This window comes from Lactuca virosa, chromosome 1, assembly GCF_052849685.1.
Source record: "Lactuca virosa cultivar CGN04683 chromosome 1, Lactuca_virosa_CGN04683_v6, whole genome shotgun sequence".
Lineage (NCBI taxonomy): Eukaryota > Viridiplantae > Streptophyta > Magnoliopsida > Asterales > Asteraceae > Lactuca > Lactuca virosa.
Genome location: NC_136426.1, coordinates 277,069,215 through 277,094,858, shown reverse-complemented (window position 1 = coordinate 277,094,858; position 25,644 = coordinate 277,069,215). Strand labels below are relative to the sequence as shown.

The 25,644-nt window shown below is 35.6% G+C and overlaps 1 pseudogene; it reads right to left on the bottom strand.

Moving 5' to 3' along the window:
* Window positions 1-24,057, bottom strand: part of LOC145130057 (secreted RxLR effector protein 161 pseudogene) — a 28,978-nt pseudogene extending 4,921 nt beyond the window's left edge.
* Between the last annotated feature and the right edge of the window lie 1,587 nt (window positions 24,058-25,644).

Here is a 25,644-nt window from a genome sequence, read left to right as displayed (position 1 = left end):
AATTCACTCATTCTATCCAAAAATATTTGTAAATATTTTGTACACCGTTTCATGTTATAGTTCATCATGGTTCCAACCGTTATCATATGATCTAATTCTTTTGAGCCTCTATTTTTTTTTCCAAAAAAAATTATACTTGTTACAAATTTTAGATAAACACCACAAAGACTAAAAAGAAGTAATCAATATTTCCTTATAATGTATTTGTAAAAAAAGATTTTAGTCTTTGTTCCATAGCTTTATAATCATCATCTCGCATGAACTCAAATCTTGGGGGACAACTCGTTGTGGACCCTAAATTTCCTAGCCCTCGATATGCATTCAAGTCATCTGTCCCAACATGTTTGGCCATTGTGGATGCAACAGCCTCAAGCATAAAATCAACACTCAGTCCTCCAGGAAGACTCCTAGATATGTCGTAATATGAATTGGATCCCTTTTACATAGCAAAAGGAACCAAAACTTATGGACGATCATTTTTATTTTTTACTTCATTTTTCCACTATTCTCGACACTTAAAAATGTGGTGATTTTCAAGTCCACCCTTTCCTCGCCATTAACATCATTCAAAATGTGGTTCAATATTTCGGTGACCACATCCTTCTTGTTCTGAAAAAAAAAAGTTTTATCTACTTTTTCCTAGACATGTTGTTTTAGAAATCCTAATAAGTATTTGGATTGCCATTTAAGGAATCAACATTATTCTCACTATATTATTCCTTTTTGAAGTCATAATACATCTGATCAGTCTCTTCTGTAACTCCCCATTCACGATACTAGGGACCAAACCATAAATCTCTCATATTCAGACATCAAACTAAATTAATTCCTTTAATTTCAACATATATTTTTTTTTAAAAGTGAAGCACACTTGGTAATGATGCAAATCCTTCCACGTCTTAGTTTCTTATCAAGATCGTCATCAATGAACATATACGATATAAATCATATAAAATTTATCTTTATAATATTTCATCTAACACGGCACATCTTTGCACATAAGCATATATAACATTTAATTATCTAAATATTTCATATCTATGTGTGAGATGAAAATAACTATTGTCACACCCTCGGACCAGATGGCGGAAACGTCCGGAGGCGGGTGACTTCATTGTGCAGTATCATAACAATTGAATATAAATGAAACAGAACAATCCAAACATCATACATTGAGATAACAAACTTACATTGTTTACATATTGTATTTGTCTTTCGAATTACACAAAAGAGACATAAGCAGAAAATCCAAACTACAGCTAATTAGTCCTGCATCTGCGTCCCTTGCTACCTGCTTACTAGATCCCTGATAATACAAGTCGTTTTGAAAAGCGTCAACTAAAAAGTTGGTGAGTTCATAAGCATTTTTGTATAAAATCGTTTACACTGGTTTATGATCGTTCTCATTGTACTTTCAGAAAATCCGATACTTTCTATGAAATCGTTTGAAGTCTTGCCTTGAAAATAATGGATATATGTGTGCATGTCATTACTTTTGTTCATCCTTATAAGGTGTGCTTTTTGAAAAGGAGTGTAATTTGTAAAAGCGAGTTGTGTCCGAGAATAGTTCTTTTGAATAGTAATAGTCAACCGTTTCCAGAAAAATCCCTTATTTTCAAAAATAGAAGATGGTTGAAAATCTTGTTCCTCTTATCGAGTAAAATTGAGTGTGCGTTCTAGTTTATCGTTATCGAATTCGTAGAAAATTGTTTTCTCCAGAAAATCTTATATTTTCTGCTATAAAATATTCGTAAGTTCTAGTTCCAACTATGTATATGTGTGGGTTAGTTCATCGTTTTCAAAATCGTTTACAAACGTTTTCCATAGAGTCCTACGCTTTTTAATTTGTAAAATAGTAGTATTACGACTCTATACTTGTTAGGAGAAAGAATCAACATGGCAATTGTGGACATTCTACGCGATGAAAAAGGACAGTCAACACAACAAATGCGGACCATCACCTATAACGTGTAGGACAGTCAACACAACGTGACAAAATTTATTTATGAGGTTTTCCTTACATAAATTTCTAGTTAATATAACATATTCTAGTGAGTCGTTATAACCACACTAATCTGACGGAGTGCCTGTTTTGGCGTTTCTCAGGCGCCATCGGTTTGGAAAAGACATTTGTCACCCTAGACTGGCATGTCTAGCTGTAGCGAACAACGAAGGTGCGGGGTGTCAACCCCGTATAGATCTATACACAAATTCTCGCTCTCCCTCCAGGAGACTCTGGCTATAACTCCTTATAGGACTTTAGACGTACACTAATATTTTTATATTTAGGTACTTTTGAGATTTGTCTGACTAGAATATTAACAACCTTTTGAGCAATCGTTAGAGATCCATTATTTGTTAGATAAATAATGAAATTCGTACTCATTGAATAAAATTACCGTTCCCGTTCCATATCGTTGATTTTGCTCGTTAACTGTGTACTCGTGTTCGTTCCTTTTCGTTTATTGAAAAATAAGTCATTTTAGTCAAGAGAAAAAGTGTCAAGTTATAATTTGTATAAATTTATAACTGCCGGTTATGACACGCATTTTCTGTTTTATGGCATATAGAACATTACTTATGTTCTTTGAGGTTTTACGACAGCAGTTTATGACATGCAAATATTTCTGTCATATATTTATATATTTTCTTGACGCAAACTTTTATATCGAATATTTATAAAATACTCCCTGATAGTTTGCAAATAGTCACAAAGTTTCCATTTTCGAAAATTTCTAGAAATAGTGTCAACTTATCAAGGTCCCTTTTTATAACTTTTATCTCTAGACATGAAGGCATAGATAAAGGGGTTAAGTTGGACACACCCAATAGTTGGGAGGCTCTTTTGTACACAAAGTATCATCTGTTCTTTATGAAGTTGTGAAATCTTACGTTCATGACAATATTACTAAAATAATAATTTAATAATATTTCACACACACACACATACATACATACATACGTATACATGCAAATATTCAAGTATTTAGGCAAGATTTGACTTGTACTCTCCCCCAAAAACATTAAAACATTGAAAAAGGTGGGGTATGAAGCTCACCTTGAGTTGGTTGAGGAGTTGTTTGGAGTTATGGAGTGAAGATCTCAAGCTTAAACTTTTGGCTGAGATGAAGAACTCCTCTAGGAAGAATGTTATCTTAAGGTTGATTATCACATATTATTATGAATAAAATAATATGGATTCATCTTGAAAATTATGTAAAATCTTAGATGAGTGGAGAACTTACTTTAGAAAAACTCCAGGGAAGATTTGAGAAATTTTGCTTCCAGCAAGATCCTTGTTCTTGCCTTTCGGATAAGCTTTTGAGAGGAAATGAGAGGAGTGAGAGGAAATGGATAGCCCAATCTTTCTTCTACTGTCGTTGTTTTAAGAGTGTAAGAAAAATGGAGGAATCTTTGGTGCATGGGGATTTGCTGGTCCATGCATGGATATTTGGTGGGTAAAGCATGGGATACTGTGATTTGCATGGGGAATAGGAGTTTCATCAAATCACTAAGTCACACTCTTTGTCCTTATCTTGATTTAGGATAGGATCTTCCTAAATCCTAAACTTTTATTTTATGAAAATATGAGTTAAATAATTAAAATTTGGCATAAAATAGAGGTTTTAGGGGTCTTAGATATGAAAAATATGAGTTTGGTATGATTCCCAACGTCAAAATGCATTAAAATGATAAAAAGGTCCGAAAATGACAAAAATCTGGAGTGGAGGGTTGTTCCTGCGAGGGTTCGAAGTGCTTAGGAGGAGTTCCAGAGCCATTCATCACATTCTGGAGTGTATTCTCGGATTCCGAAATCAATAGGCGAGGTTCCGAAGTCCTTTGCGCAATTCCGGAGGTCCGGACCGAAGATGCGAGGGTTGGCCAGACTTCCGAAGTAGACCTAAGCGAGGCCTTCCGGAGCTTACACCTTCCGGAGCAGTAAGGAGGTCCGAAGCATGGGGGTTCCGAGGATGTGGCTTCTCTTGGCTCCTTAGGAGGCATTCTGGACTAAGAAGGTTTAGGACCAAGAGGGTTCCGGACTAAGAGGGTTCCGGACCAAGAGGTTCAGGACCAAGAGGGTTCCGGACCAAGAGGGTCATTTTGGGGTTTCCTCTTCCGGTTTTGAGCTGTTTTCGATTGAGGAAGGTACTTAGAGAGATTTGAGAGAGATTTGAGAGACATGGAGAGATTTGGGAAAGATTCAATATACTTGGAGAGATTTCGCATACTTGGAGAGATTTGGGAGAGATTTCACATACTTGGAGAGATTTGGGAGAGATTCAATATACTTGGAGAGATTTGGGAGAGATTCAATATACTTGGAGAGATTTCGCATACTTGGAGAGATTTGGGAGAGATTTGAGATACATGGAGAGATTTGGGAGAGATTCAATATACTTGGAGAGATTTCGCATACTTGGAGAGATTTGGGAGAGATTTCACATACTTTGAGAGATTTGGGAGAGATTCAATATACTTGGAGAGATTTGGGAGAGATTCAATATACTTGGAGAGATTTCGCATACATGGAGATATTTGGGAGAGATTTCACATACTTGGAGAGATTTGGGAGAGATTCAATATACTTGGAGAGATTTCGCATACTTGGAGAGATTTACATTCTAACACTACATGACTCCTTAGGAACTCATATTGTACACTTAGGTGTGTTAGCACAAGTCTCACAATAGTCATTGATTACTTGAGGACGAAATTTCCTAGTCAAAAAGGCTAGTTGTGACAACTATGCACCCACTTGTTAAAAGTAGATGATTGGAAAGTTGGGTAGTGCTTCGCTTCAGCACTTAGCTTTTTCCTTTGATGTGACCTAGATTTAATTATCACTAAGTCTTAGTCTAATATTCCTGGTGACTAATGATAGTCTAGATTCCTCACTAATTTCAATGTCTACATCAAGATCCATCAAGTAAGGAACAATCAGGTAGGATCATATCGGAGGTAGGGTCCATTTAGTATACAAAGTATACTGTTTGGAAATCTCACTTTAAATACCTCATTAAATCTAGCCAATAATCATTACCGTAAGTAGATCAATCAGTATAATGACTTGGAATCACTGATAAATCTTATTTATAAGTTCTTAATAACGATTATGATTATAAATATAAGTTACATTGAAAACGATATAAGTATAGCTTAATCTACAGAGATTTTCCTGACAAAAGTCTGGGAATTACACTCACAGAATTTCGACTCGACAGATTCTACTTGTCGGATTCTCCGATACTCCAGGGCCTAGCTAAAAACCCTAAAACCTAAGAGATTTTCAAAACTTGCAGAGAGATATGGCAAGAGAGAGGCTCTGGTGGAGTGAAGAACGAATGAGGGGTGTTGCTCTATATATAAGGCCAAAATTGAGTTTGCGCGTCGCACACTCCAGCCATGCCGTTACTCTCGCCTAGTGACATGTGTCATCTTTCTGTTGGTCCATGCCCGCTTGTCAATGCGCGCCGCGCACCGCGCGTGCTTAGGCGCCCTCGAATTTTAAAAACTTTGAAAAATCGTATATTATTCATACGAACTCCATTTGCGAAGTTATTTATATCCACCCGTAGCTATCGACGAGATCTACAACTTTCCTTTAAACTCGGACGGCTAATTCTCACTTTATTTTTAAAGTTATATTTTTATACGCTTAGATTTGGACGATCATAACTTCCTCATAGAGAGTTAGATTTGGACGAACCTTATATGCACGCTCTCGGTTTTACAATTACTACGAAGTTTGGTTAGATTATTTATCATAAATAACATTCTATCAAAAACATATATTTATCGTTGTAACAGATAATTATTCTATCATACTTTAGTCATCTAACTCTTATTTTGTGGGCGTTACACATGTGAATTACACAACTAGATTAATTGTATCGTTTCTACTAATCCAATCGCCCCACCAAAAAAAGGGAAAACTGCAATAAAGTCCCTACATATTGGCCTCATAATCGATTTAGTCCCTATATATATTTTTTATTCAATTAAGTCCCAAATACCGGTAATCGTATTCAATTTAACCATTTAACCCGGCCAACAGGTCATCCAACTTTCAAAAGTTACATTTTTGGCCCAGATTTCAAAATTTATTACAAATTTGGTCCAAAATTTACACTTTTGGCCCAGATTTTAAATTTTGTTACAAATTTGGTCCAAACTTTACCCTTTTTGCCCAAATTTTAGAATTTTATTATGAATTCATCCTAACTTTAGTTTTTTTACAACTTTTGTTTCTCAAAAAATTGTTTCTAATATGTTTTTTTCCTTATAAAATCATATTTATACAAAAAAACAAAATGTATTTTCATATAAAAATCTTATATTTTCTATATAAAAACTTTTTTTAGAAACTTGTTTGTATATGAAATATCTAGTTATAAAAATAGGTATTTATTAAGTATATAAATATATAAAAATCCGTTTTTATAAAAAAATGTATACAAAACATATTTTACAAAAAAAAAATGTATAAAAACACCTATCACCTTTATATATATATATATATATATATATATATATATATATATATATATATCAAGGTTGCAGAAATCGCTCGACGGTAGCTCGGCGGTGGACTGGGGTCAATGGATTAATCGGTTAGGCGGGGATTAATCGGGGACCATTAATTATTAAAAAAAGATATATATATATATATATATATATATATATATATATATATATATATATATATCAAGGTTGCAGAAATCGCTCGACGGTAGCTCGGCGGTGGACTGGGGTCAAGGGATTAATCGGTTAGGCGGGGATTAATCGGGGACCATTAATTATTAAAAAAAGTATTAAAAATTAATAAATATAACATTTGTCCTAAGAATATAAGTAAACAAGTAAACAAATAAATAATATGTAATACATAATTTATTTTGCTTTTCAATTTGTAACTTTCTTCTCTTGAGCATTTGATCAAACACTTGGCATGCTAGTTAAGTTATTTCATAACAAACCCAAAACATATGAATAAAATTGACTATTATTAAGATATCCCACTGATTAAACTAACAATATGATTAAACTAACAATATACAGGTCTTAGGAAAACAAAACTCAAAAACAAAGTTATTAATGAGTCTTCCAGCTCCCACTAAACACACTACACATCACAAAACCCATCACACAGGTATGTCATTTGTGAGGTAACCTCAAAGCTATTATATACCCACGTTTTTTATTGTTTGATCGGACTAGGAATCTTGCTTCCAGGAATTGCAAAGCAGGGAGTCGGAATTAACATTACATTGTCGCAGGGAGTCCGAACCAGGAGACATCATGCTGAAGGGTAACTAAAATGGATGTTTTGAAACTCGATTTCCCCTTTGATCATCAAGTAAATGAATCAAAAACAAGCTCCAAGAATAGCGGTTTTGCTTTACAAGATCCGAAGTCTGAACTCTAAACTCTTCTACTAAATCAAGGAACGAATAGAAACAAATACGTGTAACTTGAATCTGGAATTTTTGAATAAAAGTTTTAATCGATGATTTTAATTCAGAAATAAAGAAAAACAAAAGTAATAGTTACCCTGCAACCTTTATTACCAGCTTCAGATGGATGAAAAATATCTCAGAACATATATTGAGACACGTTGGAACATGTCTCGATCGATTTAGGTTTACATAAGAACATCGGCGTCTCCACTCTTCTTGTTCCACAACACCCTCTCGACGCATCCACAAAGCCTAAAATTATTGATAAAAATAAACGATTAGGGTGAATTGAAGCATCTAATGGAACCGCTGATCGATCAAAGAAAGAAAAGGGAAATTGAAGCAACTGATGGAACTGGTGATCGATCAAAGAAAGATAAGGGCGAATCGTTCGATCGATCAAAGAAATAAAAGGGTGAATCAAAGAGCTGGGGCTGGTGACCTAAATGTTGCGATTGAGAGAGAAAGGTGGGAAGAACGAGATACAAAGTGGGGAAGAAATATGAAACAATATAAAGTTCATCCCACATCGCCGGGGGATAATAGATGAAGGTAAAACTTTTATCTATAAAAAGGGGAGCTAGCTCCTTTGAGTATCAAACCCAGCTAAGTTTTGAGCTATCCAACTCCTTTAAGTTGGTGGGTCTTTTAGTATCAGCTGAGCCGAGTTGGTCTTATTTTGAGACCGAGTTGGTCCGATTTGGTCCGATTAGGACCGAATTGGACCGGCTTTGACCGATATTGACCAAAAGCGATTAGCTAACCCTCTAACACCTATTCGTAGGCAGTTGGATACCGCCAAGCGTTTAGGCGCCGATTAATCGGCTACCCAAACCGATTTTTGCAACACTGATATATATATATATATATATATATATATATATATATATATATAGGTGTGTATCTATATTTTTTTATGAAATCGTGTTTGTTTATATTTTTTTTTTACAAAAACGTGTTTGAATAATTTTTTATATGATACGTGTTTGTATACATTTTACAAAAACGTGTTTGAATAATTTTTTATATAATACACGTTTGTATATATTTTATAAAATCGTGTTTGTATACATTTTATAAAATGTATACAAACACGTATTATATAAAAAATTATTCAAACACGTTTTTATAAAAAAAATGTAAACAAACACGATTTTATAAAAAAATATAGATAAAATAGATGTTTGTATACATTTTTTTTTGTAAAATACATTTTTGTATACATTTTTTTTATAAAAATTGATTTGTATATATTTATATACTTAATAAATACCTATTTTTATAACTAGATATTTCATATACAAAAAACTTTTTAAAAAAAGTTTTTATATAGAAAATATAAGATTTTTATGTGAAAAAATGTTTTTTTTTGTATAAATATGATTTTATAAAGAAAAAAACATATTAGAAACAATTATTTGAGAAAAAAAAGTTATAAAAAAACTAAAGTTAGGATGAATTCATAATAAAATTCTAAAATTTGGATAAAAAGGGTAAAGTTTGGACCAAATTTGTAACAAAATTTAAGATGTAGTCCAAAAGTATAAATTTTAGACCAAATTTATAATAAATTTTGAAATCTGGGCCAAAAATGTAATTTTTGATAGTTGGATGACCTTTTGACCGGGTCAAATGGTTAAATTGAATACGATTACCGGTATTTGAGACTTAATTGAATAAAAAAAAAATATAGGGACTAAATCGATTATGAGACCAATATATAAGAACTTTATTGCAGTTTTTCTAAAAAAAAATATATAATAATAATAATAATAATAATAAGAATAATAATAATAATAAATACCAATGATTCAAAAAGTGACATGTTATTGATTAATGACATTAACCCTTTTATTTATTTGTTATCTTACGGTCTATTTTATTCATGCCATATAATAATTATAAAATGCCCATAAGAACACATTCTTATTCCCTCCTCGTGTTAAGTTTTTTTTTATAAGAAATACAACAATAACTCAATGCATTCTTTGGTAGTTTTAGAATTGTTTATTCTTATTACTTATTATTGTTTAAAAGTAAGAACCGTAATTGGTTTTACTTTATAGCCATAATATTCTAAATATTTATTTGCTATCAAGAATTATTACACTTATCACAAATCTAAACTTGGAAGGACGAATAGTTGATAATCAAATATCGTTATTATTAAAAGAAATCTAATCTACTTTAGTGACAAAATATTAAGGCTGTGATACAAAGTTTGTGGCACAAAACAGAGGTTAGTGGTACGTTCGTGCGATCCACTTGGATTCGTCACATTCACAAACACGTCAAACTTCACGTTGATTTGATACTTTCCAATTATAGCTTTCTGTGGACCAAAAGTAGGTACTTGTTTTTTAACCCAAAACTGTATTTCAGTTTGAGTACAACTGAAAAAGATTTAAGTTTTTTCATCGATGAATAAATCTTTACACAATTAAGACATGAGATATTTTATAATAATTTTTCATAACTTTAGTTATAACAAAAAAGAAATTAAAATATGTTTAGTTAAATAAATTTATAAATAAATGAAATGGGTGATTAAGATAATGTAACATATTGGATTATTACTTTTCATTGTCTTGTTTTTGTTCAAAAATGGGTTACCACGACATAAAAACCCGTAATTTTTAAGCCAGGCATAGCTTTCTTTTTTAAAATCTTGTGTTTGATATACGAGCTGAATTTATTTTTATTTTTATTTTATTTTATTTATTTATTATCTATAAAGATAGAGTAATTTTTGTCTAAATATCTAGTTGATATTGATAAAGTAATAAATTTTGATAAAAATACATGATAAATATAAAATAAAATAAAATAAATAATACATAATTATAAACTAATATTATATATATATATATATATATATATATATATATATATATATATATATATATATATATATATATAGTTTGACTAAGTTAGAAACAATAAATTTTTGTTGACCTTCATTTTACCACACCACTTTTCAACTTTACATTTTTAGTCCCTTATTAAACTTTTGTTGACCTTCATTTTGCCACAGCATTTTTCAAACTTTTATATTTTTAGTCTCTTATTTGCTGTCTTCTAAAAATACGATATTCTTATAACTTTTGGCATTTGTTTTCACGATGCTTCCACAATTAACCAAAAAAAAAAAAAACAACACGGAGCAAAGACCGGGGTTTTTTACTAGGTAATTATAAATTTCGTCATATTAAACTAATTAATAACAAGAGTTTCCAATTATTTTTATCTAAACATAGGTCTGCATCACATTAAGGTGATAAGCGATCAAAAATTGACCAATGATAACTACTTGGATTGCGGTGATATAGTAAGACATGTGAAAGATAATGGATAACTTATTGATTCATATTCAAATCCTGACAATACTCAGTCGTTGTGGCCATGAAGGTTTATCTGCAATGACTCTAGGTCATGAGGCATAGCCTCATGTTTATAGTGGGAATTAGTCGGTGCGTGAAAATTGGCCCGAAAACCCTTGCTAGGAAGGTTCCGTTTCCAAAAAAAATTGACCAATGATACACATGGGATGTTGTTTAAGAAGTATTGATATTTTATGAAAAATAAATTCAAAAACCAATGTAATAAAAAAAAAGTTGTACTATTTCGTTACATTGATTCATAATAAAAAAATTATTTGAGTATTTATTGAAGCATATGAATATGATGGAAATAATGTGTAAATTACGTTATTAACATGCTCACAATAAATAATTACATATTTTTAACACGCTACAACAAATTTGTTAATTTTACACATTTTTAGACATATTCATATACTCACAATTATAGGTGTGAAGAAAGGGACGATTTTTACACATTCATATACTCACAATTGTAGTTAGCATTATGATAACCTAATTGTGTAATTGTGAGTATTTTTTAATAATTCACGTACGATTCTTTCTATCATCTTTCTACGACAATTGTCATACTTAATAGTAGTTCTAGAGAAATTAAACATCTTCCTTTTTTTTCCTACATATCTTTTTTACGGTTTGAAATGATAACAAGGGTATTCAAATAATATTAATTTTATCCAAATATAAAACATGTCACCATTTCATATGGGTAGGAAGATAAATACGTAATTGCAGTTATTTTTATAGAATAAAAACGCAATTTATTTTTTTCAAAATATTTTAAATTATATCATAGAAAATTATATGAATAACAAGGACGTAAGATTAGAGGCGGACACAATAGATGGCACATGCAACTCATCGATTTCGTCCTAAAAGCGTAAAAACTTGTAAATCCCTCACAAATCCGTTTGGATATTTGTCACAAATCCGTTTGGATATTTGTCACAAATCCATCGACAATATCTCACGAATCCATTGGAAATCCGTCACAAAGTCCAATAAATGTAAAGTCAGTGTGAATCTGTCGATAAAACCCTTTAGGGAAATATTTTATAAAGGAAACTACCGTCGGAAATGTGTATTTTTTCTAGAAGTGCAACCTATGATTTTTCTTTCTACATTCGCAACTGCGTAGGATGTAAATTTTATTTATTATAAAAAGATTTATCTTATAATATGTTTATAGCAATCGGTATAACCCAATCTTACATTAATATATTATTTCTTATATATCCATCTAAACAACCAATATTCTTCGCGGAGACCAACTTTTCGCTTCACCGAAGTTGATATCGCGCTTTAAGGCAAGGCCTAACACTACACTCCTTCGGAAATCTCTAACATTCGACATTAGACGCCAAATCTCAAGAGAACCTTCAACTTAATAAAAAGAAAGTATCCCACCATATCGTTATGCCAAAATCCCGTTAGTCGGTATATCTATCGCCACTTTATATGTAACGAGGGATTCCATATTTGATTATTTTGAAAGTTATTATCTTTTTACTATAAATTACGACCAATTTTCATATGTTTTTTTTTTTTTTAAATTCTTTTATTTGATTTAGGCATTTCGCTACTTAAACAACCTACTCCAACTTTATAATTTATAAATGTAATCACTTGAGAAAACAAATATATATATATATATATATATATATATATATATATATATATATATATATATATATATATATATATATATATATATATATATATATATGAAAAGAAAGTCAAAAGGGACAATACAAATGTGAAATAAATTCCTTTATGATGAACACGCAAATAAATCCATGAGGGGATTCTATCATTCGAACACAGGTGACTTTCGGCGTATCTGTATACAACTTTTGACTAGGGAACCACCTTCTTCTAAGCTCACCGCCGTCGGCTCCATTTCTTTAAAATCGGGTATATTTTAAAAGAACAAGATAAAAAATAGAGCGAATTTCAGAATTGGTGCCTATGTTTTTTAAAATATGGCAAGTTGATGACAACATTAAAAAACGCTTCAAATATAAACTTGTGGTTTCAAAAAGTTGCAAGTTTTGGTCATTTTTAAAATTCGTCCAAATTTTGTTGCTGCGTTTTTTTCTAAATGACAAAAATACCCCATAATGACCATTTTTGAAAGATATTTTTCTAAACGCCAACACCGCCATACATCACTATTGCTGCGTTTTTAAAATCTCGATTTTTTCCAAATTTAACCAATGCACCTCCACTCATGAACACACACATACAAAGAAGTTGACTTTTTCTTTCAAAAATTTAAGAACAATACTAGTTTCCTCAAATCGGTTTGAATCAGAAATCATAACCGAGATTTAGTGTTTTTCGAGTTTGTTTAAACAAGATCGCACCTAATGTTATTGTTGTTCTTGAAAATGAACATTTAATCAAAATCAGTTCTATTGAACAAGATACGAAGAAGATCTAGGTTTTTCGACTTCGTTTGAACAAGATATGATATGGTTTTTCTTGATGAACGCGCTTGAACAAGATCTGGGGTTTTCGAGTTTGTTTAAACAAGATCTGAAGAAGATATGTTATTGGTAGATATTAAGGGTTTCGGAATCGCGAATTGTTCTTGAACACAAACCCATAAAACCAAAAACTCTTATGTTCTTCTTCTTGAGTTTCAAAAAACCGAAAACCCTAAAATTTTAACAAACTTGAACACGGACGCAATAATCTTGTTAACCACACATATAGTGATTGACAAAATAATTTTTTCCATAGTTCTGGAACGATTTTTGCAAAATTTGGGAACTCAAATGTGTTTCTTCATAAACATTTATGTAACCTGCAAGTTCTTGACAAAATCAATGTGTATGGGTGTGACAATCACCAAAATTGTCATCAATCATCGATCGCAAAAGTGACGAACATCAGATGTAATAGACTTAACTTGTAATATTTGTCAAATTATAATGAAAATACAATGTTACGCATTTCTATATTTATGAAGAATCAATCGAAACATCCAAAAAACTAAAAATATATGCATGTGAAATTTCATGATATTATGTATAAATAATAACATATCTCGAAATTACTAAAGAAATTGAATTCTCCAAAAAACATAACTTCGATTCAAAATGGAAACAATATATATATATATATATATATATATATATATATATATATATATATATAGACACACACACAAGAGAGAGTCCTTATCAAAATAAAATACTTGGAGACTAAGATAAATATAAACTTGGAGCCTAAGATAAACTAGCAATCAACTAGGAAAAGATAAATATGAAATCCTTTACTCCCCATCAAGATGGAGCATGCAAGTCCTAAATGCCCAGCTTGCGCAGTAAAACCTGAAGTTGTGGTGCTCCCACAGCTTTAGTGAACAAATCTGCCACTTGGTGAGATGTATGAACACAAAGAGGGAAAACTTCTTTAGACAACACCCGTTCACGAACAAAATAAGAGTCCATTTCGACGTGTTTGGTACGTTCATGAAAGACATGATTGTTGGCAATATGTCTAGCTGCTTGGTTGTCACAAAATAAGGGTGTAGGCGCAGTAGAAAAATGTAACATACACGTTTTGAGATCGTGTTTTATATAAATAATATTATGAAATATTATGTGATATTGAGTACTGAGTTCTAACAGATAGTTTTTACTAGAAATAAGGTAAAACTATGTTTAGAATCACTCATAAATTATTGGAAGTCTTATGAGATTCCAATTAAAAGCTAAATAGTGAAATTTAGCGAAAATATAAAACTAGAAATAAGTAAAATTTTATTGTTGAAAGTTGTAGATTATCTCGTTAGAAACACGTAGGCGAAAACCTCGTCGAAATCCGAGTTATAACGAAGAAGTTATGACCAATCGAAGATCCGCGATAAAACCGACACGGTGCCGAATGACGTAAAAAGTGAGTTTTTGATAAACTATTTTTTAGCCTTAGTGATCTAAATGAAAGTCGTAGTATTCGTTAAACCGAGAAGTTCGATAAAAAGAACGCCAAAATCTGACTTCGTATGAGGAAGTTATGATTTTTACAAGTTTCAGCTTAGCAGTAGACAGCTAAAAACTCGAATTTTAGATCGAGTGATTTTTAGCCGACACAACCTAAACGAGAATAGAAGGTCTCGTCATTAGTAGTACAACGGTAAAAAGTCTGACGAAAACGGACGTCGGATGAAGAAGTTATGAATTTTTAACGGATTTACCAGTCCCGGTCTGTTAAAAATAATAATATAAAAATAAAGTCAAAATTTTCCGACGAAGTCTAAACGAAAGTTGTAGAGCATAATTTTCTCTACGCGTGCATATAAAGAACGTCAAAGACGGAGTCCGTATGAGAAAGTTATGGATTTTACAAGATTGGGCACATTCTTCGAGAAATTTCGCATGAATAGTGATTGCCACGTCACCCTCGCTCGGAGTTGGCCACGTGTCCGAAGCTGCTGCGTAGCATGTCCGAGAAGCGACGCGTGTCGCACAGGTGTCCGAAGAAGCACGTGATCCTTGCATGCCACACGTGATCCTCGCATGCAACACGTGATCCGACCCTCGTGTCCTCCTCCCATTGGACCGAAGTAGCCGACCCAATCCGAAGCAGCCAGCTCTCCGGCCGAAGCTTCGCCCTGCTGCCGCGTGTTCCGAGCCTCGCACACATGCCCTCCTCTCCTCGCTTCGGATCCGAGGCTCGCACCTATATAAAGGGTGCGAGACCTCCCGGTTACATGTTTGAATTTTGGTCTTTTTCACCCCTTTTCAACATTTTCTTACATTCCGACTTTCCCCAAAGCCCCGGTACTTATTCCAAAGCCCGAAGCGCACCCCGAGATTCCCAAGAAGCCCGAAAAATTTATCTTTTCGGTTTCGAAGCTCTACCTTCGCAGAGCCCGGTTTTCAAGAAAACTCCCGGTTTTCAACGAAGAAAGTCATATTTAAAGCCGAAGTGCTGCCCAAATTACTATTTTGACCCCCGTTTATTTCTCGGTGAGTTTAATATATAGGAACAATTGTATGTTATGTGTTATATGTGCTATGTGCTTTTCCATGTTATCATCTCGAGTTGTTGTATCTGCTATTTTATAGCAAGGCTGTACCTCTGACTTGAAGTGTATGACATAAGCATCACTTGGGTATTGGTATGAACCGTTGACCATGAAGTGTATGACATAGGCATCACTTTGGCTTCGGTAGTATGCTAAGATAAGGCTGAAAGCCTAAATATTCTAGCAAAATGATATTCTTGAGTATTTACTGTGCCATTTGTGCTGAAACTTTATTGATTTTATATCAAGTATGGAATTTGTTATGTCTCATTGATTAATATGGAAAGCTTTTCGCATTATGCCTTTGTTGTTCCTTGTTCCTCTTTGCTTCTGGCATATTACAGTATATATATGGCATAACGTTATATTGTATCTATTATTGAACTCACTAAGCGTCACCGCTTACCCCTCTCAATGTTTAACTAATTTGCAGGAGATAAGCATCCAGTATAGTTATATACTGGTAGCAGATTTTTTGAATAGTTTGAAACTACTGTATTGATAGAAGATTTTTGAATAGTTTGAAACTATTGTATTTTGCACTCCCATATGTATAAATCTATAGAATCCTGGGAAGTTATGTAATATATAACACTATGAAATAGTGGGTTTGTATCCAATAGTTTGTAACCGCTTTATCAATATAAAATATTGTTTTATGAATATGCATGTAGCATGTTTTGGAGTAACTATATTGTCAAGTATGAAAGTTGGGTCTTTCAGAAATATGAAAGTATAGAAAGGGTTCTTTCAATCATGGTATCAGAGAAGTGGTTTAAGTGAACTAAATTCCACGGATTGGTATTTAGTCTTAAACTATTAGAAGTTCAATATATGAACTTAATTATTGTAAGCATAGGGATACAAACCATAGGAAATATATATATAAAAGTATTAGATAATAGTAAACCCTAATATTCTAAAATACAATATTACTCCCTATTTCAGAGCAATGGCTGAACAGGTTAGTAGCCATACCCCCGAGGTTGGTTAAGGTCCTCAACCTGAGGAAGTGAATACTCCAGTATCTCCTCGTGAGGAGCGACTCTTGGGTAAACTTACCGGTGTTATTCGACAGACTCTAGAAGAACACAAAAAGAGTGGTGATAAAGGAAAAGAGAAAGCCACTGGAGAATCTTCGAGAGGAGAGGTGAAGCGTCCCTCGTTTAAAGATTTCAAGAGTAGCGGTGCTACAGAGTTTTCTGGTGTTCTTAATCCAATTGTTGTTCTTACTTGGATCCAAAACACAGAAAAAGTGTTTCGTATTTCTCATGTAGATGCTGAAGACAAGGCTAACTATACTTCTGCAATGCTCATCGGAGAAGCCTTGGTCTGGTGGGAAGCAACCTATGAAGCTCTCAGCAAGTTTGACCAGGAGAATTTATCCTGGGAAGTGTTCAAAACTCGTGTGCTAGAGAAGTATTGTCCTCTAGACATGAGGAGGAGGTTGGAGAAAGAATTCCTCGAGCTTAAACAGGGAGGAATGACTGTGAATGAGTATGAAACTCAGTTCAATCAAAAAGCACGGTTTGCCGTAAAGTATATTCCAACTGAAGATGAGAAAATTCAGTTATTCTTAGAAGGACTACGGCACGAAATTCACGATTTCGTTGCCAATCGGGAAGTACTATCATTTGATAAAGCTGTTGAGTATGCTCGAAAGCGTGAGCATGACTTAGAAATACGTGGTGCCACTCTTACTGTTCCGAAACATCCACGTACTGAAAGGACTGCTCCTGCTTCCCCTATTCCACCAACTCAATTCGTTCGATCTGAACCTAGCAAGCAAGTACAATCTCAGAGTGCTTTTCGTGGCCGCGGCAGGTCACAATCTTTTTCTCTTCAGTCGGCAGCTTGTCGAAATTGTGGAAAGAATCATCCGGGCGAATGCAGACTAGAGGAAAGAACCGTGGTCTGTTTTTGATGTGGAGAAGTAGGACACAAGAGGCCAGTGTGTCCAATAAAAGGTGTTACATGCTTTGCATGTGGTGTTACTGGCCACAGGAAGCGTTTTTGCCCCACCCTTACTAGTCAGATGACGGGAAGTCAAGCTTCCGTTCAACAACCGGCGAAAAGTCAAGCTTTCGTTCAACAACCGGTGAAAAGTCAAGCTCCTGTTCAACAATCAAGGGGTACTCCAACTAAAAAGGAGGAGGTTCCAAAAGCTAAGGGTCGTGCATTCCAGATCACCACAGAAGAGGCACGCGAGGACCCGAATGTTGTGACGGGTACATTTCTTGTTAACTCTAGACCTACTCACATCTTATTTGATTCTGGTGCCTCAGATTCTTTTGTGTCTTATGAATTTGCGCATTCTTTTCAAATTGCTTGCTATGCACTCGCGCAACCCTTTCACGTAGAGACTGCTGGAAGTATATCATTACTTGCCGATAAAGTCTATAGGAATTGTGTTATAGAAATTGAAGGCTACAATTTTCTTGCTAATCTAATTCCTATCTCCTTGCCCAACTTTGACATTATTCTCGGCATGGATTGGTTGTCGAAGAACCACGCAGACCTTTTGTGTTATGAAAAGATAGTAAGTATTCCCATTGAAGGGGAGAATCCTATCTATGTCTATGGTGAACAAGGAACCTTCAAAATAATATCTTTCCTTAAAGCCCGTAAATTCATATCGAAAGGGTGTTCTATCTATCTGGCCTACACAGTCGATGTCTCGAAAGAAGATAAGAAAACGGTGAATGATGTTCCCATTGCTAAGGAATATCCAGATGTTTTTCCCGAAGAATTGCCTGGTCTTCCTCCGGACAGGAAAGTAGAATTCCGAATTGACCTTGTGCCTGGTGCTGCTCCGATTGCTAAGACTACTTATCGTCTTGTGCCAGCTGAGATGAAAGAAATGATGATCCAACTGCAGGAATTACTTGACAAAGGCTTTATCCGACCAAGTACCTCTCCCTGGGGTGCTCCGGTACTGTTTGTCAAGAAGAAAGATGGATCGATGCGGATGTGCAGTGATTATCGTGAGCTGAATAAGGTGACTATCAAGAACAAGTATCCACTACCTCGCATCGACGATTTGTTCGATCAACTTCAGGGTGTTAGCTATTTCTCCAAGATTGATCTAAGATCTGGCTATCATCAGTTGAAAGTTCACGAGCAGGATGTACCGAAGACTGCTTTTCGTACTCGATATGGGCATTACGAATTCCTTGTTATGCCGTTTGGTTTAACGAATGCTCATGCTGTATTCATGGATATGATGAATCGGGTATGCCGCCCAATGCTCGATAAATCTATCATTGTATTCATAGACGATATTCTAATATATTCCAAGACTGAAGCTGATCATGCCATTCATATTCGTGCGGTGTTAGAACTTCTTCGAAAGGAGAAGCTTTATGCTAAATTCTCGAAATGTGAATTTTGGCTTCGCCAAGTTCAATTTCTTGGCCATGTTATTTCTGGTGACGGTGTATCCGTAGATCCTACTAAAATTGAAGCTATTCAAAATTGGGAAGTGCCCTGTAATGCTTCCGAAATTCGTAGTTTCTTGGGTCTCGCGGGATATTACCGGAGATTTATTAAGGATTTTTCTCGTATAGTCGTACCTCTCACGAGTCTTACACGAAAGGAAGTGAAGTTCGAATGGGGTGAAGCCCAAGAAAAAGCTTTCTCGACTCTAAAAGATCTTTTGACCCATGCTCCAATCTTATCACTTCCAGAAGATGATGATAATTTCTCTGTATATAGCGATGCTTCAAGATTAGGACTCGGTTGTGTGTTGATGCAACGTGGTAAAGTGATAGCCTATGCCTCAAGACAACTGAAAGATTATGAAAAGAATTATCCCACTCATGATCTCGAACTCGCTGCAGTGGATTTGCCCTAAAACTTTGGAGACATTACCTCTTTGGTACAAAATGTCAATTGTATACCGACCACAAGAGTCTCAAGTATATATTCAGTCAGCAAACTCTGAATATGAGACAACAACGAGCCATGGAGCTGATCAAAGACTATGACTGTGAAATCCAATATCATCCTGGAAAGGCTAATGTAGTTGCCGATGCACTTAGCAGAAAGGTTTATTGTAATAGTATGTGTTATGCTATTACTCACACCACAGTAAAGTTCACTATCCTAGATGAACTAGAGAAATGGCAAGTAGAAGCCCTAAAGCCAGAAAATGTGAAGAAAGAAGGGATGGTACATTACACCGATGTTTTACTTGATGATCCCCAAGGACTAAAGGTATTCAAGAATCGACTGTGGATTCCGAAGATCGGTGGATTAAGAAAGAAGATTTTAGATGAAGCTCATAAGTCTAAACTGTCAATACATCCTGGTACAAGTAAAATGTACTACGATGTAAGAGCTGATTATTGGTGGCCTGGATTAAAGAGAGACATTGGAAGATATGTACAAGAATGCTTAGTATGCTTACAAGTCAAAACAGAGCACCAAAAGCCTTACGGAACCCCAGAAAGCCTTAGTGTACCTGTATGGAAATGGGAAGAACTGTCCATGGATTTTATTACCAAATTGCCAAAGACTGCTAGACAGCATGATAGCATTTGGGTAATCGTCGACCGCCTGACTAAAAGCGCTCATTTTCTTGCCATGCGTGAAACGGCTCCAATGGAGAAATACGCACAAGTATACTTGGATGAAATTGTTGAAAGACATGGTGTGCCACTAAAGATCGTTTCCGATCGTGATACTCGCTTCACTTCTCACTTTTGGGCGAGTATGCAACGTGAATTGGGATCTCGAGTTGCTCTCAGCACATCCTATCATCCCCAGACAGATGGACAGACGGAGAGAACAATCCAAACGGTAGAAGATATGCTTCGTACATGTGTCTTGGAGTGGGGTGGTAACTGGGATAACTACTTACCTCTTGTCGAATTCTCGTATAATAACAGTTACCACGCTTCAATCAAAATGCCGCCATATGAGGCATTATATGGTCGCAAGTGTCGTACTCCATTATGTTGGCGTGAAATAGGACAGAAAATCCTTGGAGGCCCTCAAATGATTCAAGACACCACCGACAAGATTCAAATTGTACGAGAAAGAATGAAAGCCGCCCAGGATCGAAAGAGGAGACGACCAATAGAATTCCAGGTGGGGGATTTCGTAATGTTGAAGGTATCCCCATGGAAAGGTCTTATGCGATTTGGAAAGAAAGGAAAACTAAGTCCTAGATTTGTTGGTCCTTTCAAAATCCTCCAGAGGATTGGTAAACAAGCATACCGCTTGGAATTGCCTGAAGATTTGACAGGTATTCATGATGTCTTCCATGTGAGTTATCTGCGCAAATGCCTAAGCATCTATGATGAGGCAGTTCCATTATCCGAGGTGAAACTGGATAATAAGTTAACTTATGTAGAAGAGCCTGAAGAGATCGTAAACGAAAGAACGACTAAGCTACGTAATAAAGAAGTAGAGTTGGTGCTTGTCAAATGGAAACACCATCGAGGCCCGAACTATACTTGGGAGAATAAGAATGAGATAAGAGAGAAATATCCCCATTTATTTTAATCGATGTAATTTCGGGGACGAAATTCTCAAAAGGAGGAGGTATTTGTAACATACACGTTTTGAGATCGTGTTTTATATAAATAATATTATGAAATATTATGTGATATTGAGTACTGAGTTCTAACACATAGTTTTTACTAGAAATAAGGTAAAACTATGTTTAGAATCACTCATAAATTATTGGAAGTCTTATGAGATTCCAATTAAAAGCTAAATAGTGAAATTTAGCGAAAATATAAAACTTGAATTAAGTAAAATTTTATTGTTGAAAGTTGTAGATTATCTCGTTAGAAACACGTAGGCGAAAACCTCGTCGAAATCCGAGTTATAACGAAGAAGTTATGACCAATCGAAGATCCGCGATAAAACCGACACGGTGCCGAATGACGTAAAAAGTGAGTTTTTGATAAACTATTTTTTAGCCTTAGTGATCTAAATGAAAGTCGTAGTATTCGTTAAACCGAGAAGTTCGATAAAAAGAACGCCAAAATCTGACTTCGTATGAGGAAGTTATGATTTTTACAAGTTTCAGCTTAGCAGTAGACAGCTAAAAACTCGAATTTTAGATCGAGTGATTTTTAGCCGACACAACCTAAATGAGAATAGAAGGTCTCGTCATTAGTAGTACAACGGTAAAAAGTCTGACGAAAACGGACGTCGGATGAAGAAGTTATGAATTTTTAACGGATTTACCAGTCCCGGTCTGTTAAAAATAATAATATAAAAATAAAGTCAAAATTTTCCGACGAAGTCTAAACGAAAGTTGTAGAGCATAATTTTCTCTACGCGTGCATATAAAGAACGTCAAAAACGGAGTCTGTATGAGAAAGTTATGGATTTTACAAGATTGGGCACATTCTTCGAGAAATTTCGCATGAATAGTGATTGCCACGTCACCCTCGCTCGGAGTTGGCCACGTGTCCGAAGCTGCTGCGTGGCATGTCCGAGAAGTGACGCGTGTCGCACAGGTGTCCGAAGAAGCACGTGATCCTCGCATGCCATACGTGATCCTCGCATGCAACACGTGATCCGACCCTCGTGTCCTCCTCCCATTGGACCGAAGCAGCCGACCCAATCCGAAGCAGCCAGCTCTCCGGCCGAAGCTTCACCCTGCTGCCGCGTGTTCCGAGCCTCACACACATGCCCTCCTCTCCTCGCTTCGGATCCGAGGCTCGCACCTATATAAAGGGTGCGAGACCTCCCGGTTACATGTTTGAATTTTGGTCTTTTTCACCCCTTTTCAACATTTTCTTACATTCCGACTTTCCCCAAAGCCCTGGTACTTATTCCAAAGCCCGAAGCGCACCCCGAGATTCCCGAGAAGCCCAAAAAATTTATCTTTTCGGTTTCGAAGCTCTACCTTCGCAGAGCCCGGTTTTCAAGAAAACTCCCGGTTTTCAACAAAGAAAGTCATATTTAAAGCCGAAGTGCTGCCCAAATTACTATTTTGACCCCCGTTTATTTCTCGGTGAGTTTAATATATAAGAACAATTGTATGTTATGTGTTATATGTGCTATGTGCTTTTCCATGTTATCATCTCGAGTTGTTGTATCTGCTATTTTGTAGCAAGGCTGTACCTCTGACTTGAAGTGTATGGCATAAGCATCACTTGGGTATTGGTATGAACCGTTGACCATGAAGTGTATGACATAGGCATCACTTTGGCTTCGGTAGTATGCTAAGATAAGTCTGAAAGCCTAAATATTCTAGCAAAATGATATTCTTGAGTATTTACTGTGCCATTTGTGCTGAAACTTTATTGATTTTATATCAAGTATGGAATTTGTTATGTCTCATTGATTAATATGGAAAGCTTTTCGCATTATGCCTTTGTTGTTCCTTGTTCCTCTTTGCTTCTGGCATATTACAGTATATATATGGCATAACGTTATATTGTATCTATTATTGAACTCACTAAGCGTCACCGCTTACCCCTCTCAATGTTTAACTAATTTGCATGAGATAAGCATCCATTATAGTTATATATTGGTAGCAGATTTTTTGAATAGTTTGAAACTACTGTATTGATAGAAGATTTTTGAATAGTTTGAAACTATTGTATTTTGCACTCCCATATGTATAAATCTATAGAATCCTGGGAAGTTATGTAATATATAACACTATGAAATAGTGGGTTTGTATCCAATAGTTTGTAACCGCTTTATCAATATAAAATATTGTTTTATGAATATGCATGTAGCATGTTTTGGAGTAACTATATTGTCAAGTATGAAAGTTGGGTCTTTCAGAAATATGAAAGTATAGAAAGGGTTCTTTCAAAAAAACATCCATGTCTTTAAGAAGCCATCGCAGCCATAAGACTTCACTGACAGTAGCGGCCATGGCTCTATACTCTGCTTCAGCATATGAACGAGAAACAACTGACTGTTTCTTTGTTTTCCAGGAAATGAAAGCTCCTCCCAAAAGCACTAAGTAACCTGTCCTTGACTGGCTTGTAACTGCACAACCTAGCCAATCAACATCACTGTAAGCAACAAGACTCGTCCTTCCTTCTTTTGGAAGAAAAATTCCTTGTCCAGGAGTCGACTTCAAATAACGTAAGACACGTATGGCTGCATCCATATGTGTTTGAAGAGGATCAGAAACGAATTGGCTTAGTATGTTAACCGAGTATGCAATATCAGGTCTTGTAGCTTGAAGATAAAGCAACATTCCCACAAGTCGTCTATACTAACTAGATTCAACTCCAGGACTGTCATTACACCGATCGATTTTCTAATTTTGCTCCATGGGGAATGCACTCGGACGATACCCTATCATTCCACAATCCTCAAGAATATCCAAGGTGTACTTCCGTTGGCTCAAAACAAGTCCATTAGAAGTCCTTGCAACTTCAATGCCAAGAAAATACTTTAGTGGACCAAGATCCTTAATGCTAAACTTGTTATCTAAATAATCCTTTGTTTGTTGTGTATTTTTAGCATCGTTCCCTACTATGACAACATCATCGACATAAATAAGAGCTGCCATAAATTTGTCTTGTTGTTTATAGACGAAAAGTGAATGAACAGCGTAGGATTGTCTAAAACCGATACCCAACAAAGCCATGGTAAATTTTTGATACCAATTATGAGAAGCCTATCGAAGTCCATAAAGAGATTTCCAAAGTCTACACACTTTAGTCTCTCCTTCCTTTGCAAAACCTTGAGGAATCTTCATGTAGACTTCTTCGTCCAAATCTCCGTGCAAAAAAGCATTGTTGACATCCAACTTATGAATAATCCAATCTTTCTTTACAGCAATATCCAATAATATACGGACTGTAACAAGATTTGCCACCGGTGCAAATGTGTCATGAAAATCTACACCCTCCTGTTGTGTGAAACCTTTAGCTACAAGACGCGCCTTATATCTTTCGACTTCTCCAGTGGGATTGTATTTGACCTTGTTGATCCATTTAGAATCTGATGCGACCATCGCTCCGACAGCTGGCTCTCAGATTGCTTCCTGTCGTCAGTGGGCTCTGCAAAGTCACAAAAAATAAGGTCGCCAGTCGTTTCCCAGGAGGAGGTCCGGGGAAGACGCTCCGACGGTCAAGTCACCGACTCTCAGATTGCTTGCTGTCGTCAGAGGGCTCTGCATGAGAATCTTCCTTCGCCTCGCCACCTTAGCCAACCGCCGTCTGCAGTAGCCCAACCTTTGGGGAGTTCTTCAACAACGGAAAGTGGCCCTGCCCCGGTCGTTCCTTCATCTGTGACCCTAGTTGTCCGGCCGGCGGAGGGACCTTTTGGTGAAGTGGTGGAGGATAAGAAGGAAGGGGTCGTGTCAAGTGTTTTTCGTGCCATGGAAAAGCGGAAAGTTGTCCAAGCAATGGGTGAACCCTCTCCTGGGGATGGTTCCAGCTAGATTGGGAGGTGTGTTATGAAAATGCATGGATTTGCATGCTTAATGTCTTCGATCTCTTCCGATCCTGGTGATGTGGTGGTTATACCCTATGATGACGTTCAACAGGTTGAGGGTTGTCAGGGGGCGCCTAAGTAGCCCGTCATGTCAACAACTATTATATATGGGTTTCCTTCCACCCCCTGCTCGTCATGTGGTGGGGCACATTTTGTGCACCGTGGGCCTATTCCTATGGATGGATCACATGGGCTTCCGGACCCTGGTGCGCCCCTGTTTGTCCCGGGGTTGGATCTTCGTACTGAATCTCGATTATCCGTTCATGAAAATGCCCTGGAGTTCGCTCGACATGCTCTTCCTCCAGGTACTGCCTAGTGACATGGATGTTATAGGTAGTTC